Raw genomic sequence first — 16,124 nt, forward strand, 5'->3', positions numbered from 1 at the left:
TTCTTCTGAACTTATCAGAACCTGTCCCTTTAAGAGAATCTCAGAATCCCTCTGAGAATCCAGAGGCTAAACCCTTAATTTCTTATACTCCATGGACTTAAGCTGACTACAAGGTCATACACAAAGATTTTCCCAAATTAACCAAAGATCTTCACAGATTTGCTGAGGAATTTGATATAGTCAGCCAAGCTTATCAGCCTGGTTTTATGTATGTCAGCTATTTCATATACTTGTTGGCAAAGGCCAGGCCCAGCATTGGATGAAAACTTCTAATGCAGAAAATTCTGAAATGTCTCTAGAATCACAACTGTTACCAAAAGCCCAGCCTCTCTATACTCCAGTGACAAATTAAATCTCAGAGACAGAGTTTTGAGTGAAGTAGAAAATAATAGGTTTATTACTTTGTCAAGCAAAGGGGGACACAGTAGATCCTGCCTCACAAAACTATTGGTCCCCAACATGGGGATGAGGGGGTTTATAACAGTGGTTCAAAGGTGGGGTCTCTGACAAGATTGGTGTGTGAGCAGAGCTTGCACTCTCTTAATCTAGTCTCAGGTTTCCTAATTTTGATGAACTTCTCTAGTCCCTTTAATATTGCCTCATATGGCTTCTTGGATGCTCCTCCCTTGATTAGCAACTGTTTGAATCTGCCCTTTGGAACTCAGGGAAGGTCATGGAGGCTGGAGTCTTGCCTACAAGAAATGGTGGATAAAAGTGCCTCCAGGCCTGGGAGCCCCACAGGGTCTCACTCAGTTTCACAACCAGGAGACCAGCATGCTAACTTATTACATGATCATGCTTGGGCAATTACTAGGTGACTTCATCAAACAATTCCTAGTACTTGTCCAAAGTCTGTTGATTGGAACAAAATTCAGGCTTGCATGAAAAAATCAGACTAACCTGTTTATGAATTTTATAATCAATGTCAGATTGTTTTTAAAGAAAATTCTGGTTTTCCTTCAAATGTTGATTGCATCCCAGTAGCTTTTAACCCCCAAGATCTCTGAGTAATAAACAACATTTTTATCCCTTGACACTCTGTTATTCCTTCTTATCCCTCTTGTATTACTAACATCCATTCCCATTAGAAGAAAATTCTTTACTGTGTAAATTGATTTATGTAGTTCATTCTTCAGTATTCCAGTTGATGAAGCTAGTCAATACCTTTTTGCCTTCACTTGGGAAGAAAAACAATTCACCTGGAGAGTAATGCCTCAGGGTTATACTGAGAGTCCTTACTTCTCATAAAATCTGAATGTTGATCTTGATGATATAAAGTTCCCTACAGGTTCTAATTTGTTGCAATATGGGGGTGATTTGCTTCTGTGCTTTCCTTTTCAAGCCTCCTCACAGGATGGCAGCACCATTTTATTGAATATTTTAACCTTAAAAGTACATAAGTTCACCAAACAAAAGTTGCAATTTGCCCAAACCCAGGTTCGATGTTTAGGGTATCTGATATTAGAACAAAGGCTATACCTAGATCCACATAGTCTTAGTGGTATCCTAAGTTTCCTAAGACACAAAACCATATGCCAGTTGTGAGGTTTTCCTGGGCTAGTTGGTTATTACTGAAATTGGATTCCAAATTTATCTCTTATGACCAAACATTTATATGTTTTACTCAGCAATAGCAACCCAGACCAAATTTTATGTGTAGAATCAGAAGACATAGTCTCCAAGGCCTTAAAGGAGAGTTTGATGAACCCACCTACTCTTGGCCATCCCAATTATCAGATGAACTTTTTTATTGTATATGAAAAGGAAGAAAATGCCCTTTGGGTACTCACCTCAAAACATGGGGACCACCATCAACTCATAAGGTATTAGAGCCAGGAACTGGACTCTGTGCCATGGGGATACTCCCTTAGAGCTATCATAGTCACTGCCTTTATGGTTAAGGCCACCAAGGATATTGTGGGATCCACTTTTACCATTTTCGTACCTTGTGCAATAGAACCCCTGCCGAATTCTCATCATACTCAATATTTCTCAGCCAGCTACCTTACCTCCTATGAAGACCTTTTGTTAATAGCACCTCACATAACTCTTTTACATTATAATTGCCTAAACCTAGCTACTCTTCCCCCCTCTGACAAAGTCCCTTAGGCTTGCTTAACAGTGGTGGACCACCTCCTGACTCCTCAAGATGATCTGCAGGAAACTCTTTTGGGTAACAGTGACTTTTCATGGTTCACTGATGCTTCTTATTTAAAAGATGACAATGGTAAATATTATACTGACTATGCTATTACAACTCCTTTTTATGTTGGTGAGGTAGCACATTTCCTATGGCTACTTCAGCCTAACAGGTTGAATTATACTCACTTACGTAGGCTTGTACTTTAGCCAAGGACAAAACTGCCAACATTTATATTACTAGTAGATATGTAGTGGGAGCAGCTCATGATTTTGGAATGTTGTGGGATCAATGTGGCTTTCTTACTTCCAGTGGAAACAAAATTAAAAATGGCCCCATGCTCAGGAATTATTGGATATAATATTTTTACTTTCAGTTTAGTTATTATTAAGATTCCAGGACATTTTAAACTTGACTTTCTGGAAGCTAAGGAATTCTGACCTTGAAAACCAACAGCAGCCAAATCTCCACCATGGTCCAAACAGATATTTATCCAAATAATAACTTCAAAAAACTGGCTAAATAGGCCAAACAATTGGCCTCAGAAAATGAAAAACAAGATTGGAAATTCAACCATTGTTGGTTTGATAAAAAGAGAAAGCTCTGATTTGGACCAAATAAAAACCCAGTCCTACTGGAAACTCTAAAGTCCCACTCCTCACCACTGTACATATATTAAACCATTGGTCTAGTAGCAAAATGATAGCATTCATGAATTAATATTGGTGTTGAAACATTAGTAAGCCTGCAAAGTGTCTACCTTTCTTGTTCCATTTGTTTGAAGTACAACCCAGAGAAGCCTGTCTGTACTGCTCTCAGATATTTTTAAACTGCCCAATGCACCATTTGAGGTCTGGCAAATGGATTTCATACAAAATCTTCCATCTCACTGGTACAGATATGTTTTAATCATAGTTTGTGTATTTTCACACTGAATGGGAGCCTTCCCTTGCAGACAGGCTACTGCCTCTTCTGCAGCTAACATCCTTTTGGACAAGATTATCCCTACCTAGGGAAATCCTCTTAAACTTCATAGTGATCAAGAAACCCATTTTGCCGGCCAGGTTCTTTGACAAGTCTGTGCTGTTTGACTGGTTTTACAACACTGTCCCTGTGATTATCACCCTTAATCTTCTGGTTTAATCAAACACATTAATGGCATTATTAAGACTCAATTGCCAAATTATATAGAAGCCTTGAAAATATTTTAAACAAAAGCATTGCCTCTTATCTTTCTAAAACTCAGGTCCACCCATTTTGAAACTCATAAACTTTTATTTTTTGAGATATGCACAGGACCCCAAATGCATTTGGCTGCAGCTTCTTTTAACACTAAGCTGATAAAAGGAGAGATACTTCAATATTGCAAAGGACAAATTTTTTCTATTAAAAATAATCATGTTTTGGTAGAGAAATTGTTTCACAGTGTGCCTCTGGGAGACAAAAAGCTTGAATATCATATCTTGCACCCTGGAGATTTTGTCTGTTGGAACAGATGCCTCTAGAAGGATTCTTCAACCTCATTGAAAAGGTCCCAATCACATACTGTTAACAAACCTTTTTACCACAAAACTCCAAGCAATAGACCCTTGAGTTCATGTGACATTCCCAAAGAAAGCTCCAAACCCTGGCTAGACCTGCATTGCATCTGGTGATCTGGAAGTAACGACTTCCCAGAAATGAAGTAGGCAAAATCTGATGAGATAGCTTTGCCAAGGTATTTGAACTAGGCCTGTTGGAAATCTGTTCCTAAACATTTGATGATGACATAACAATTCAGGTGATCTCCAATGTCTATGATCTTGATAACATACTGATTTTAGATAAAAAGTGCCTGAGAGTACTCTTTCCTACCCCTACTTGTGACTTGAATGAGAACTTAATAGGTTTCCAATCTTTACACCTTCCCTCCAATGTGAAACATTATGCCCAGGAAAAAAAACCCTTCCTGACATTGAGGGACAAAAAGCCAATAAAACCAGAAAATCTCGCTTGTGATCAGAAATGTTTTCAGAGAAAAATCTTAAGCAAAAGGGGAAAATGTAAAAAATAATAATAATAATAAACTGAAGCCTCAATTAAATAGAGTTGGGAAACCAGAATGGATAGCTCTCGTGCCTTGTGTGGATAGCAGAGCTCAACAGGCAGAAGAAACCTCTATTTCTTTCCTGGCAAGGACTCAGCCAATACAAAGTCATGGACTCTATGTTTACTATAGCCCTCTCAGCTCCCTTTTCCTCTCTTTAAAAATGTTTTGCTTCCCTTGCTGTGCAGAGACTTGAATGTTACTTGCCATGGTTGCAGACCCTGAATTGAGGTTTTCTGCTTATCCAGATGAAATCCATCTTTGCTGGAGAATAATCTGTCAGTCTATTTGTTTCAGGTCAACAAGACATAGAATGTCTTTGTTGATTTCAGCTTTGAAGTTTCTTGAATACCAACCTAAGGAACTTGGAATTTATTATGCCTGCAATAAAAAGCCCTTAGGACTTTTAATATATATGCATACGTTATTGCATATGTACAGACATATTCCTTATTTAAATATATATGTTTAAAATGTCAGTTTGGTCATTTTTTTCATTAGCTGTGACCAATTTAGAGACAAAGAATTATTCCTGCATCTAATTGGAACATTATTTTTCAATTACTCTTACTGTGAAAGAAGATCATAATCTTGACATTCTGCCTTAATGAAAATTTATGAGGATTTAAAAATAGCCTTCAACTATCTAACCAGTGCAGCAATGTCGCTATGAAATCATATTGACAAAAATTGATTTATTTGTCAGTTTCCCCATCTCTGACACAGGGACTTTAATAGTCATTAAATGGCTGGCTCATGTTGGCTTTAGCAAATACTAATTAGTCACTGCTAGTTAAATTCTAGAATAAAGAGATGTGGTCACTAATATCTGTGTAGCATTAGTCATTTAATTCCACAATGACTTTTTTGCTAGTCTCACAGGTGAGATGCAAAACTCAACGTGGGCATTTCTTTATTAATATTGGTTTATCTGAATTCTGAAGATGTTTGATCACTTCTAATAGATTCTGTTTTTTTTTTTTTTTTACTTTCACCTTCTTGACTTATTCTTTGAACTGGATCTTGATTAATCCATCTGCTGCTCCTAGTTACCCACAGTTCATATATGAATGATTCTTTTCAACATATAATAAAAACAAATACATATAAAACATTCATCAGACACTGTTAGAAGAAATTTACCCATATTAACTCATGCAACATTCAATTCCCAAAATTACTTTATTATGTGGGTTCCATTACTATTATCCTCTTTTTACAAATAAGAAAATTGAAGCATTAAGAGGTTGAGTAACTTGCCCAAAGCCACACAGCTAGTAAGTGGTAGGATTAGGACTTGAACTCAGGCAGGCAACAGAGTAGAGTCTCAACTTAAACACTTTACTTTTAAAATATGCTTTAATCTATTTTATATGGCTAAAAAATATAACCTAAAAATGTTGTAAGCAGAGCAAAAAGAATAGGTAAACAAATCTATTAACTAATTTTGTCTTTATCACTAATTTTTACTTATTTCAATTTGATAAAAATAATTGAATACTTGATACATACAATACAATGTACTAGTCTTAAGAGGGCTTTGTAGTTGGATAAATGACTTCTATATGAAATTATCTTACACTATTATATAATAATAATATAAATGGAGGAGCTGAGGAGGTCTATGGATGTTCTCTTTGGGAAGAAAAGGAGATGGCAAGTTCAAAGAAGTTGCATGGTATTTTAAGCAGGCAGTAGGTGGCAGTCTCTAAATTAAACTGAATGCCTTGTAAACACAATTCTTTATTAAATACATGAATTTATTTTTCTTATTTTATGCTGTGCCATGCTAATTTTGCAGTTATTTATATTTTGCCTCATTTTTTGTCAGCAAATACATCTATAAAATTCTTCATTTAGAAATAAAGCTTTATATTTATATGAGCAAATGTGTATGCATATATACTTGATGACATATATCTGCTAATAAATGACTGTAAAATAGTAACATCACTCTAATATCTGTGATATAGTTATTGTCAGCTTTATATTTAATGTGAACTGATAATCAAGTGAGAAATATCTTTCTCCTGAGAAAATTAAGAAATGTTGAAATGAGATATGTTTGAGTTTTCCAGTTTTTCTATTGATCACAGTTAAGACTATCTTAGCCAATTGAAATGCTGAGAAGAAAAACAGTCATTCTAAGTTATTTGCATTCAAAATACTATCTTGGGGGGAAGATGGCAGTGAAGTATAAAGATGTGGAGTGCATCTCTCTCCACATATGCATCAGGAATAAATCAAGAGATGCAATAATTCCCACAGAAAACCAGCTGAACACTAGCAGAAGACCTTGGACACCAGAAAGGACTGCAAAGATCCCAACATAACTGGGTAGGAGAGAGGGGGAAAAAAGAGAGAAAGAGGAGAAGAAAGGAAAAGGACGGGTCCTAAACCCTGGGGTGGGGGGAGCTGAAATAGAGGAGAGATTGCTAAATATGGGGAAACCCCCCTTATCTGACACAGAACCCGCCACTCCAATGGGGAATTTGATTGGGTCAGAAAGGAGGCATTTGGGACTGTCCAAAGAGGATGAAGTGGCCAATCTGTGGCAGATGGGAAAGACTGAGAAACACACAGAGGGTCCGTACCATGGCTCTGCATGTCCCAGACTGAGACATGGATTCACAGCTCTATAGGGGGTCTGGGAGTTGGAATGTGGTAACTGGAGAACTGGAGAACTGGTTCAGGGTGGGAAACATTGTTGGCTGTGGGCAGACAGACTGAGGGGACAGGAGGGAAGAAATCTGCAGCAGAGAATGCCAACCATAGAAAGCTGGGCAGGCATGGTGTTGGCATGCTACTGCTGGGAAACAAGCAAGGGGAAGGAGTCACTGTTGTAGCCTCTCCTTCGGTGCCTGCAGTGAACAAAGGAAGGCCCCCTCTGGGCCTGGCTGTCGCAGTTCGCAAGGGATAGAAAAGCCCCTGGGGTAGGCTGGCATGGTGTACCTGCTGCCAAGAGCCAGAAGAAGTCCACAGAGTGGGCCAGCTCTGAAGACACTCTGCTTACACCCAAGACCACTGGCTTCCCTGTACAATAGGCACCACCACCACTGCGAGGGCTCCCATGACACAGGCAGGGCACTACTGCTGACTCACATGCAAGGGAAGGAGCCACTATTGTACCCTTTCTCTCCCCACACACCAGTGCCTACAGACAAACAGTAAAGGAAGCTCTGTTGATTGCAGAGTAATACAAAAAGCCTCTGAGGGCTGCCCATCAGGCACCTTGCATTGGGCACCAGTAAAGAACCACACTAAGGCCAGATTTCCTATATAGGTTCATTTGGTGTAACCCCCTGAGGCTTCTGTGATAGAAGCAGGGTGCCACAGTTGAGTCACATTCAGGGAGAGGAGCCACTATCAAAACCTCTCTCTCCCCTCACACCTGCATCTACAGATGAATAATAAAGGAAACCCTCAATGAGGCAGACACAAAGAGCTCCAAGGCAGCCTCAAGATCAGACTCTGGTGGTTAGACCACATGCAGAAGCAGGGACAAAACCAAAGCTGAACACCAAGGACAGGGGGACTAAGAAAGAGGTTCTAAAATCTTTCCATCAGATATACATGCTGCAAACTAAATCCCTGTGATCAGCTAGGTAGACCCTATGACTTTGGAATACCTGAGTAGACAATGAATGTTCCCACAAAAGAAAAATGTCTAGCTCTGGCAGCTGTGGACTGTGGGAGCAAGCACACACAGGAATTGGGCAAGATCAAAGCCTAAGTGGAACCCATAGGACCCACAGCAGGTCCAGAGTCCAACTCAGAGAGAGGTACTCTTGGGAGGTGAAGGTGGCCTGAGGACACTTATAACTGAGACCCCAAGGAAACAGAATTGTTATTATTAATTCTATTGATCTGATCCATTCTATGGTCAGTACTAGATTTCTTTTTTTTACGATCATAATCCTAAGTGATCTTCACATTTTATTACATATTTTTATCCTATTTTTTACATTTATTCCTATTTTTAGCCTTTTTATATATTTCTATTTCTAGCTAGCTTTTTTGTAGTGCAGAGTTTATCTCCCCTACTTCTTTTCTTATTTATCTTTAACACATTTCTAATTTATTTTTTTCTTTTTCTTTTTATATTTCCAGTCATACTATGTTCTTCAGTTCTGTTTTATCATTTTTTATTTTATTTTATCTTATTATACTTTTAATCAATATTATTGGTCTGCTCTGTTTCCTTGCTATATTCTTCAGATGAAACACGGGTTTGGTTTTTGTTATTAGCCTTTGTCTTTATCTTAGTTCTAATAATAATTGTTTGATATTTTGGAGATCTTCAGTCTATCTTGTTGTTCACTTGCTCTTTGTTATATTTTTTCTCTGTTTCTATTTTGTCTCTGTTACATTAGGACCTCATTATCACAATTTCCCTCTTTTTTTAAATTTTATTTATTTATTTATTATTTTTTGGGGGTACACCAAGTTCAATCATCTGTTTTTATACACATATCCCCGTATTCCCTCCCTCCCTTGACTCCCCCCCACCCTCCCTCGAGTCCCCCCCACCCTCCCCATCCCTCTTTTTTGTTTTTGTCCTTTTTTTTTTTTTTTTTTTTTTTTGGTTTTGAATTTTTCTTGGTTTTCTCTTTAATTGGCGGATTGTATTCTGGGGTTCTTCTGTCAGGTTGTTCCAGTGTTTTTTGTTCTATTGGAATCTGCCCTTGTGTTTCTTCCACATGTACATGTTTCCTTGATTCAATATTTGTTTGTTTGACTTGACCTTTAACCACTAGTCTGGGGCTTGGATATTCTTTTTTAATCCCCTTTATTGCTGGGATGAGCAACATCTGGAATCTGCATTCCTCAACAAGAAGTCAAGTTGGAGGCTCTGGGGACAGAGTACTGAGTCTAGGATGCTAGACCAATAGAGAGTCCTCAACACAGGGGATATTAACTGCAGAGAATTCTCACAGAGGGATCAATCAGAGTTTAAGACCTGGCTTCGCCTGACTGTCTGTAACTGCCAGAGCTGAATATGTCACACCACCCTACATACAAGGCAGGAACACAAACCCACCCATCAGCACACAAACTACCTAAAGCCATATTAAGCTCACAGATACCCTAAAACACACCACCTGACATGGCCCAGCTCATCAGAGGGAAAAGACTCAGATCCACACACCAGAAAGCCATCACAACACCCTCCCATCAGGAAGCCTACTCAAGATACTGGACAAACACCCCCTCAGGGGGAAGAGAACAGAAACAAGAAGAATTCCTACTAGGCAACATAGGGAAAAGAGACAGCAAATACTATAAATTAGACAAAATGAGTAAACAAATAAACACTTTGCAGGAAAAGGAACAAGATAAAAACTCATAAGACCAAATAAATGAAGAGGAAATAGGCAAATTGACTGAAAAATAATTCAGAGTAATGATAGTGAAGATGATCCAAAATCTAGAAAACAAAATAGAGAAAATACAAGAAACATTTAATAAGGACCTAGAAGAACTAAAGAGCAAACAAACAGTAATGAACAACACAATACTGAAATTAAAAATACTCTAGATCATATAAAGAGCAGAATAACTGAGACAAAAGAATAAGTGTGTTGGCAGATAGAATGGTGGAAAAAAACTGCCACAGAGCAGGAAAAAGAAAAAAGATTAAAAAAATGGAAGACAGTTTCAGAGTCTTCAGGACAACATTAAGCACACCAAAATTTGAATCATAGGCATCCCAGAAGGAGAAAAAAGGAAAGGGTCTGAGAAAATATTTGAAGAGGTTATAGTGGAAAACTTCCCAAACATTGAAAGGAAATACTTAAGTACTAAAAGCACAGAGAGTCCCATACAGAATAAACCCAAGGAGAAGCACACTAAGAAACATATTAAACAAGCTAATGAAAAGTAAACACAAAGAAAAAAAATATTAAAAGCAGCAAGAGAAAAGAAACAAATAACATAAAAGGGAAAACCCATAAGGATAACAGCTGACCTTTCTGCAGAAACTCTGCAGGCCAGAAGGGAGTGGCAGGATATACTTAAAATGATGAAAGAGTAAAACCTACAACCAAGAATATTCTATCAAGCAAGAATTTCATTCAGATTTGACACAGAAACCAAAAGCTTCACAGACAAGCAAAAGTTAAGAGAATTCAACACCACCAAACCACCCATACAACAATCTCTAAAGGAACTTTTCCAGGAAGGAAATACAAGACAAGGAGAAGAACTATAAAAACAAACCCAAAGCAATTAAGAAAATGGTAATAGGAACACACATGTCAATAATTACCTTAAATGTAAATGGAATAAATGGCCCCACCAAAAGACACAGACTGGCTGAATGGATACAAAAACAAGACCCTTATATACGCTGTCTGCAAGAAACCCATTTCAGACCTAGGGACACATAAAGATTGAAAGTAAGGGAATGGAAAAAGATATTCCATGCAAATGGAAGTCAAAAAAGAAAAGCCAGAATAGCAATACTCATATCAGACAAATTAGACTTTAATGTAAAAACTATTACAAGACACAAAGAAGGACACTGCATAATGATCAAGGTCTCAATCCAAGAACAAGATATAACAATTGTAAATATCTATGCACCCAACATAGGGGCACCACAAAACATAAGGCAAATGCTAACAGCCATAAAAGGGGAACTTGACAGTAACACAATAATAGTAGGACACTTTAACACCCCACTTACCCCAATGGACAGATCATCCAAACAGAAAATAAATAAGGAAACACAAACTTTAAATGACACATTAGACCATCTCGACTGAATTGATATTCATAGGACACTGCATTCAAAAACCACAGAATACACTTTATTCTCAAGTGCACATGGAACATTCTCCAGGATAGATCACATCTTGGGTTACAAGTCAAGGCACAGTAAACTCAAGAAAATTGAAATTGTATCAAGCCTCTTCTCCAACCACAATGCCATGAGACTAGGATCAATTACAGGAAAAAAAGCTCTAAAAAATACAAACACATGGAGGCTAAACAATATGTTATTAAACAACCAAGAAGTCACTGCAGATATCAAAGAGGAAATGAAAAATATACCTAGAAACAAACGACAATGAAAACATGATGACCCAAAACCTATGGGATGCAGCAAAAGCAATTTCTAAGAGGGAGGTTTATAGCAATGCAATTCTACTTCAAGAAACAAGAAAAATCTCGAATAAACAAAGTAACTTTATACCTAAAACAATTTGAGAAACAAGAACAAAATAATCCCAAAGGGAGCAGAAGGACAGTAAGCATAAAGATCAGATAAGAAATAAATGAAAAACAAATGAAGGAAACAATAGCAAAGATCAATAAAACTAAAAGCTCAGTCTTTGAGAAGATAAACAAAATTGATAAACCATTATCCAGACTCATTGGAAAAAAAAGGAAGAAGACACAAATCAACAGAATTGGAAATGCAAAAGGGGAAGTAACTATTGATACTGCAGAAATACAAAACATCATGGGAGACTACTACAAGCAACTATATGCCAATCAATTGGATAACCTGGAAGAAATGGATAAATTATTAGAAAAGTACAATCTTCCAAGACTGAACCAAGAAGAAATAAAAATATGAACAGACCAACCACAAGCTCTGAAATTGAGACTGTGATTAAAAATCCCCCAACAAAAAAATTCCCAGGGCCAGATGGCTTCACAGGCGAGGTCTATCAAACATTTAGAGAAGAGCTAACACCTACACTTCGCAAACTCTTCCAAAATATAACAGAGGGAGGAACACTTCCAAATTCATTCTATGAGGTCACCATCACCCTGAAACCAAAAGCAGACAAAGATGTCACAATAAAAGAAAATTACAGGCCAATATCACTGAAGAATATAGATGCAAACATCCTCAACAAAATACTAACAAGCAGAATACAACAGCACATTAAAAAGATCATATACCATGATCAAATGGGCTTTATCCCTGGAATGCAAGGATTCTTCAATATATGCAAATCAATTAATGTGATACATCATATTAACAAATTGAAGGATAGAAACCATATGATAATCTCAATAGATGCAGAAAATTTTTTTCTCAAATTTCAACATTCATTTATGATAAAAAATCTCCAGACAATGGGCATAGAAGGAAATCATCTCAACATAATAAAAGCCATATATGCAAAACAAAAACCAACATCATTATAAATGGTGAAACAGTGAAAGCATTACCTCTAAGAATAAGAACACTGCTATTATTCAACATAGTTTTGTAAGTGTTAGCCACAGCAATCAGAGAAGAAAATGAAATAAAATGAATTCAAATTGTAAAAGAATAAGTAAAATTGTCACACTTTGCAGATGACCTGTTATATTTTTTAAGCTCTTTATTGGAATATAATTGCTTTACACTCTTGTACCAGTTTTTGAGGTACACCAAAGTCAATCAGCTGTATTTGTACACATATTCCCATATTCCCTCCCTCCTGAGACACCCCCCCATCTTCCCCATCCTGGCCCTCTAAGGCATCACCCATCATCGAGTTGATCTCCTGTTGTTATACAGCAACTTCCCACTGGCTATTTTACAGTTGGTAGTATATATATGTCTATGCTACTCTCTCACTTCGTCCCAGCTTCCCCTTCACCCCCCCCCCAACCTTGTGTCCTCCAGTCCATTCTCTGCATCTGCATCCTTATTCTTGTCTTGTCACTGGGTTCATCACTACCAAATTTTTTTTTATTTATATTCCATGTATATGAGTTAGCATACAATCTTTGTTTTTCTCTTTCTGGCTTACTTCACTCTGTATGACAGACTCTAGGTCTATCCACCTCATGACAGATAGCTCCATCTCATTCCTTCTTATAGCTGAGTAATATTCCATTGTATATATATGTCACACCTTATTTATCCATTCTTCTGTTCATGGGCATTTAGGTTGCTTCCATGTGCTGGCTATTGTAAATAGTGTTGCAATAAACATTATGGTACATGTTTCTTTTTGGATTATGGTTTTCTCTGGGTATATGCCCAGTAGTGGGAGTACTGGGTCATATTGTAGTTTTATATTTAGTTTTTTGAGGAACCTCCATACTGTTTTCCATAGTGGCTGTATCAAATTACATTCCCACCAACAGTGCAGGAGAGTTCCCTTTTCTCCACACCCTCTCCAACATTCGTTGTTCCTAGATTTTTTGATGATAGCCATTCTGACCAGTGTGAGGTGATAATTCATTGTGGCTTTGACTTGCATTTCTCTGATGATGAGTGAAGTTGAGCATCTTTTCATGTGTTTGTTGGCCATCTGTATGTCTTCTTTGGAGAAATGTCTATTTAGCTCTTAAACACATTTCGGATGGAGTTGTTTGCCTTTTTGGTATTAAGCTGCATGAGCTGCTTCTATACTTTGGAGATTAATCCTTTGTCCGTTGCTTCATTGGCAAATATTTTCTCCCATTCTGAGGGTTGCCTTCTTGTCTTGTTTATGGTTTCTTTCACTGTGCAAAAGCTTTTCAGTTTCATTAGGTCCCATTTGTTTATTCTTGATTTTATTTCCATGATTCTAGGAAGTGGGTCAAAAAGGATGTTGCTTTGATGTATGTCATAGAGTGTTCTGCCTATGTTTTCCTCTAGGAGTTTTATAGTGTCTGGCCTTACATGTAGGTCTTTAATCCATTTGGAGTTTATTTTTGTGTATGGTGTTTGGAAGTATTCTAATTTCATTCTTTTACATGTTGCTGTCCAATTTTGCCAGCACCACTTATTGAAGAGGCTGCCTTTCTCCATTGTATATTCTTGCCTCCTTTGTCAAATATAAGGTGTCCATATGTGCTTGGGCTTACCTCTGAGTTCTCTATTCTGTTCCATTGATCTTCCTTTCTATTTTTCTGCCAATACCATACTGTCTTGGTCACTGTGGCCTTGTAGTATAGTTTGAAGTTAGGAAGCTTAATTCCACCAACTCCATCTTTCCTTCTCAAGATTACTTTTGCTATTCGGGGTCTTTTGCATTTCCATACAAATCATAAAATTTCTTGTTCTAGTTCTGTGACAAATACCATTGGAAATTTGATAGGGATTGCTTTGAATCTATAAATTGCTTTGGATAGTACAGTCATTTTCACAGTGTTGATTCTTCCAATCCGAGAACATGGTATGCAGGTGACATGATATTATACTTATAAAATCCTAAAGATGCTATCAGAAAACCTCTAGCACTAATCAATGAATTTAGTAAAGTAGCAGGATAAAAATTTAATGCACAGAAATCTCTTGCATTCCTATACACTAACAGCAAAATAGCAGAAATACAAATTAAGGAAACTCTCCCATTCACCATTGCAACAAACAAGAATAAAATACCTAGGAATAAACCTGCCTAAGGAGGCAAAAAACCTGTATGCAGAAAACCCTAAAACTGTTGAAAGAAATCATAGGTGATACAAACAGATGGAGAGATATACCATGTTCTTGGATTGGAACAAACAACATTTTGAAAATGCCTATAACACACAAAGCCATTTACAGATTCAATGCAATCCCTATCAATTACCAATGACATTTGTCACAGAACTAGAACAGGAAATTTTACAATTTGTATGGAAATGCAAAAGACCCCAAACAGCCAAAGCAATCTTGAGAAGGAAAGACAAAGATGGTGGAATCAAGCTCCCTGACTTCAAACTATACTACAATGCCACAGTGATCAAGACAGTATGGTTCTGGCACAAAAACAGAAATATAGATCAATGGAACAGAATAGAGAACTCAGAGATAAAGCCATGCACATATGGGCACCATATCTTTGACAAAAGGAGGCAAGAATACACACTGGAAAAAAGAGAGCCTCTTTAATAAGTGGTGCTGAGAAAATTGGACAGCTACATGGAAAAGAATGAAATTAGAGCACTTCCTAACACCATACACAAAAATAAACTCAAAATGGATTAAAGACCTACATGTAAGGCCAGACACTATAAAACTCCTGGAGGAAAACATAGGCAGAACATTCTATGACATATATCAAAGCAAGGTCCTTTTTGACCCACTTCCTAGAATCATGGAAATAAAATCAAGAATAAACAAATGGGACCTAATGAAACTGAAAAGCCTTTGTAGAGTGAAAGAAACCATAAACAAGACAAGAAGGCAACCCTCAGAATGGGAGAAAATATTTGCCAATGAAGCAACGGACAAAGGATTAATCTCCAAAGTATAGAAGCAGCTCATGCAGCTTAGTACCAAAAAGCAAATAACCCAATCCACAAATGGGTGGAAGACCCAAATAAACATTTTTCCAAAGGAGATAAGCAAATTGCTAACAAACATGTGAGAAGTTGCCCAATATTACTAATCATCAGAGAAATGCAAGTCAAAGCCACAATGAGGTATCACCTCACACTGGTCAGAATGGCCATTATCTTAAAATCTAGAAACAATAGATGCTGGAGAGGGTGTGGAGAAAAGGGAACTCTCCTGCACTGTTGGTGGGAATGTAAATTGGTACAGCCACTATGGAAAACATTATGGAGGTTCCTTAAAAAACTAACAATAGAAGTTCCATATGACCCAGTAATCCCATTCCTGGTCATATACCCTAAGAAAACCGTAATCCAAAAAGAAACATGTCCCACAATGTTCCCTGAAACACTATTTACAAGAACCTGGACATGGAAGCAACCTAAATGCCCATGAACAGATGAATGGATAAAGAAGATGTGGCACATATATACAATGAGATATTAGTCAGCCATAAAAAGGAATGGAATTGAATTATTTGTAGTGAGCTGGTTGGTTGTAGACTGTCATAGAGTGCAAAGTAAGCCAGAAAGAGAAAACCAAATAATGTATGCTAACACATGTATATGGAATCTTAAAAAATGGTACTGATGAACCCGGTGACATGGCAAGAATAAAGATGCAGATGTAGAGAAAGG

Source organism: Hippopotamus amphibius, chromosome X (genome assembly GCF_030028045.1).
Source record: "Hippopotamus amphibius kiboko isolate mHipAmp2 chromosome X, mHipAmp2.hap2, whole genome shotgun sequence".
In the NCBI taxonomy this organism is placed as follows: domain Eukaryota; kingdom Metazoa; phylum Chordata; class Mammalia; order Artiodactyla; family Hippopotamidae; genus Hippopotamus; species Hippopotamus amphibius.